This window comes from Pinus tabuliformis, chromosome 5_2, assembly GCF_031772625.1.
Source record: "Pinus tabuliformis cultivar Carrire ecotype Pingquan chromosome 5_2, CPIR1, whole genome shotgun sequence".
Taxonomy (NCBI): domain Eukaryota; kingdom Viridiplantae; phylum Streptophyta; class Pinopsida; order Pinales; family Pinaceae; genus Pinus; species Pinus tabuliformis.
In genome coordinates, this window is record NC_142306.1 from 278,775,634 (window position 1) to 278,781,050 (window position 5,417).

The 5,417-nt window shown below is 32.3% G+C and overlaps 1 pseudogene; it reads left to right on the forward strand.

The window, feature by feature from the left end:
- Positions 1 to 1,300: 1,300 nt before the first annotated feature.
- Positions 1,301 to 2,068, forward strand: LOC149158598 (protein RER1A pseudogene; annotated as a pseudogene).
- Positions 2,069 to 5,417: the final 3,349 nt, after the last annotated feature.

Here is a 5,417-nt window from a genome sequence, read left to right on the forward strand (position 1 = left end):
CTACAAGGAAATATCTCTTATTACATTTGGTTGCATATTGGGGAAGGATCTAACTCGAAAGCTAAAGCCATTGCTTGTTGGGCTCTCTATTTTGTTGTTGCCTCCATTAAAATCGCTTCTTTGCGGGTCTATGGGGACTCGAAGTATGTTATTCATTGGTTGAATGGGAGAAACCAACTTCAATCTCTCAACTTATAGTGTTCTTTCTACGAAAAGCTTCATTACTGAGGAATGCTTCATCTTTTATGAAATGAGTTAGGGCACTCAGCTTATGAATAGGGGGAGATTTCATTTTTAGGACATCAGATTCAATCTTGTTTATCACTACAACACTCATGTCTTTTCTGAATTCTTCCTTTTCCCTTTTATGCTTGGGAGATACGATTGGCAGATATATTTTGTTAGCCTGTGGACTTCTTTGTTGCTATCCATTTTCTTCTCATTTTTCTCACTTCTCTTATTGGTCAATGATAGTCTCTTTTGGACATTTTGTCTGGCTTAGTTTCTCAGAGCATTACTATCCCTGTCACGACAGTGGATATACGTATTCAATTTTTTACTGACTGGCCATTAAGTTGTTTGACCAAAAATTAAATAGTAAAGTGTAATGTTAACATTATAAACTCAAAAACATTTTTTTTAATATTTTAATCTCTTTTTTTTAAGTTGTGATTGGTTAATTTAGGTTGGTTCTTATTTGGCAATGATGCCTATGTATTATGGAAAACTGTCAAAGCTGTCATCTGAATTACAAGTTTGTATGTGGCAATAGCTTCATGGTTGTCGTGCCATGGGTTTCAGGATGTATTTGACGGCCTACATAAAAGTTTCCCTATCAGATTTGACGTCTCTTTAATATTTTCACCTTGTCAAACTGACATTTGATTTCATATTTAAACCATCAAAAATTATGATATCTCTGCTGTATGAGGGATTCCACTTAGCATACGTTTAAATACAACTAGTCTACCACACTCTCAATCTCTCCAACATGCCCGCATTAAATCCACAACCCCGTTATAAAGAAAAATTGCATTGAACATTTATAGAGGGGCATCCATGTTTCCAACAACTACTCTGCACCCTTAAGCTCTCTCGCGTGCCCTTATTAACTCCAATACGGTGAAATCTTATTAATGAATATTTAATGCCATATCACAATAATTTAGTGCACCCAAATTGTGTTCCAATGTAATATTTATAAAATATAGTCCTGCGGAAACTGGGTTCCCCAATCCCCATCTTCAACTATGCATCGCACCTTTCCCACGGGATTCTGGCACCACTGCGACTCCATCTCATGCCGGGAAATTCTGTTTTGGCTGCAGGAATTGTTTCACGAGCCTTTGGATTGCGATCTACATAGTAAGTGTATATCACAACGTACCATCGAGCTTAGGTATATACACACAACATTTATGTGCTAATTCGTTGTTCATATGGAGGCAAATTTTGGCAAGGACGACGTGGGGGACTCCCTCGCCCTCCTCTACCATGGCCAAATGGAAGAGCAACAATTGGAGAGGTTTTTAGTATTGTCTGGACAAATCTACTTGCCACAAATTCGGTAGATGGTTTGGGCTTGCCATGTTGCAGGCCATTTATGTTGTGAGGGATTTTTTCATAGAGGGGTTTTACATAGTCTCTTATAGACTGGGAATTTATATATTGAATTTATTGATAGGGTCATGGAGGGTCAATGGTTGTCTACCAAACAGTTAGACCAATTCAGGTCGTGCATTCGGCACCTACTTGAGTTTAAATTCTGGTACTCTATAACAAAGGCATTTTGTATTGCTTTCACAATTACATTCTTCTAGATATTTGATGTGCTAGTATTTTGGCAAAATACCAATATTATTATTCTATTGGATTGTGTTTTTCATGCTAACGATGAAGTTGTAGGTATATATTGCACATGATCAAATACAAATATGTACCATTTATAATTGTGGAAACTCGGAAGTTTGAAGAAGACATAACCTTCCCTTTTAAATGTAACATGCAATCTCAGAAGTTTGAAGAAGACATAACCTTCCCTTTTAAATGTAACATGCAATCTGTTTAAATTTCAACTAAACCTCCCTCCATGCTGGCAGGTTTTGTATTGATTGATTTTAGACTTTGTTCTCTATAAGTGAAGGCGCTCAATGATGTTGTTCACATTGTGGGTTTTGCAGATTTATGTTGTTCGGATCGTGGGTATTGTCGATTGAGATCTCTAAAAAGCCTCTTATGCTCGGCCCACTGTTTTTGGTGTTGTGGGTACTGTGTAGAAATGGAACGAGAGGAGGATATGACACCATTTTTTAAAATTGAGGTATGCCACCATTGTCAAAACATGATTTATTTTGTTAATGCAAATTGAAAATTAACGAGCTTGGTTTATTATGAATTGTTCAAATGGTTTTGTGAGTGGATTCATATCAATCCTTGTTCAAATATTTAAATATTATTAAGTACGTGAGCATCACTTCATTATCATAATCTTATGTTTCCAAACAGGATCACAGTTATCCCTTTCTAATGTTTTCTCTTTGAATTTTTCATCTTTCAAGTCAATTTTTTTAATACAATATGTGGTCTAACATTTTACCATACTTTTTACATACTTTTTTTTGGAACACTAATAATTTTTTTGGTAAAATATATCTATTTTTAGAAACCGGAATGCAATTGATCTTTTATCAAGATGATTCATGTCAATTTGTTGTGTAATTCAATGTCATATAACACCCATAATTATTTATGGTTAGAATTTGTATGTTTATAACTAGATTACTTAAGGGTTCAAATTTTGTACAATCCCAATAGGCAAATTGTTGTCTCAACTATATGGGATAATCGGTTAAGGAGGAAAACATATAATTATAAGTTTTCAAAATGGTTATTATATAATAATATGGTTGGTGCATATATCAAGTTCCAAATTTGATATGTTGTTCATTTTTGTGAACTTGTCATAAGCATTTTTAAACTTCACATATCCATATTTAGATGGGTTGAGATAGAGTTCATACTAATTGTACTGAATACACCCTAAACTTTGGATTTAGGGAATGCCCCTAAATTTTAGATTTATTGACGTAAGTGTGTTTATGCACTTCCTCAAGAGTTGATAGGCTATCGTAATCCCACTCCCACTCGCACTCCCAACTAGGATTTAAAATGTCTATAGTTTACATAGTTGTTATAGGTGCAGTAAAGCACTAAAGTATTTTGAGGTGTTTTTGACTTATGAAAGAAATGCTAGGAGTTACTCCCGATGGGATCGTTGAGGTTTGTACATTTGATTGAGCTAGCCAACTTTATGATTGTACATGGTTGAAGGCTAATGAAAATTTAATTGTTTCATCCAGTGGTGGCAGCAGTGTCAAAATTTGAGATATAGCACTTTGACCTATAGAAAATCAATTTTGAAGGTTGGAAGAGGGTGCACCTGAGGGTGAGGTTGGACGTGTTTGTTATAACTTTTTTTTATCAAAATACTATTGTATTCTTTTTAAAATAATTTAATTTTTTTTTTAGGTTTAATGTTGATTTAATTAGTCCTAATATATTTTTGGTTGTTATATAAATTAATACTTGTATTGATTAGATGAAATTTAAGTTCGATTTAATAAAATTATAACACATAATTATTAAATAAGAGGTAAGGGTTAGTTGTTTTTGCTTATAATTTCAAATAGTTTGTTTTTCGTGTCGATGAATTAGATACCTTCTTTAAAAAAATGGAAATTCATTAAAAATAAATAAATATGACTTCAATCTCATAATCTTTTATACAAATGGAGTAACACTTGGGGCTGCAAAATCTGAGGAATCTATAGTGCCTTGTATAAGTAAGAATCAGAATAAATCATGAATATCTCATTATTATAGATCTCTTAACCAAAAGCATTCAGTATAAGTCTTAGTAGTTTCTTTCTTCATCAATTCACACACACATATATACTAAATTAGAATCATATAAAATTTAAAGATACAAAATCAATGGAATTAAGGTCTAATTATTTTTCATTATATAAATAGAAAGTTATCATATGAATAACAAAATCTATATCCTTAAATCCACTTTGAAAATGAAAATAGTTTTTAATGTTGAAAATATTTTATAACATAAAATAAAATTGAGAATAAAATAACTTATTCTTTTAATTTGAAAATAAGAAACTAAATGATAAAAAAAAAAAAAATTAAACTGAAATAAAATAAAATTGCAATCAAACTATTTTACTTTTGGTAATTTTCCGTAAACAAATTTTGATTAACCGTTTTTTTTAAATCCTAAATAAATAAATTCAGCATCATAAAAGTCTATCCAAATTATTCCAACTCCTAAATAAAGCCACAATTGTCTTAAGCCCCTATCTATTGTCCATTTCAATAATAAATTATACTTGAAAATATGACGATTTGTCGGATCTAACTGTAAACGTAGAACAATTAAACTAAATTTATACTGATACCATAAACTGTTTTCCTATAGTCATATGTACTCTCAGATTCATTGTTTTCTTTGACAGTGAATCACAAGAAAAAGCAACGTATTACAACCAACTTATCTTGATAAATCAAAAAATAGAATCCAACTTGACCTTGACAACTAGATGGCGCTGCACGATCAGCGACTTTCACAACTAATAGCTCCATGGCACTTATCAGTTAAAGGCACGACATGATTCCGTCATTTGCACGCAACTTGAAAGATGGAGAAGCCATGTTTTTGTTATTATTTACTCTAGGGCAATAGAGTGCAATAATAATCCCGAAACATTCGCTTTATTATTTATCTCTGCTCTTTCTTTCCTCTTAACTTCCTAGCACGATGAGGAACTGTAATTGACGTCTAAAGCTCTAGTTTCTCGTTGTTTCTTTCATCATTCTTCGTAATTATTAATAATCTGATCAGGTAATGTCATCAAACTGCAACGCTGAGGGCAATTGTATTTTGTAAACATGCGACTAATGTCAGATGCTAGCACATGATGGCTTCACGTTTTTTTTTCAGCCAGAAAAAAGCCATATATGTATGTATATATATTTATAATGTGATGAAATTATATATATAGGATGATTCTGAAGTCTATATCAGATATAACATATCAATCCTGAGCTAGATCTCGCTACTCATTTAAATTAAATTATCATACTATCATATAAATCTAACAGTTTCAGTTGAGATGGTTTAGAAAGTTTGGCCACAATATACAGTGAACACAAATTATGTAACAATTATGAAGCCCTGTTTTGTTTCACAGGAGGGAAAAGTATATGTTCTACATACTCCATAATATAAACATCAATGTCACAGTGGTAAGATAAAGACCAAGGATATGTACAAACATATATAAGATAAGCATATAATGTCAAAAATATCAAACAACATAACAGCAATAATCACCCAGGGATTGGAA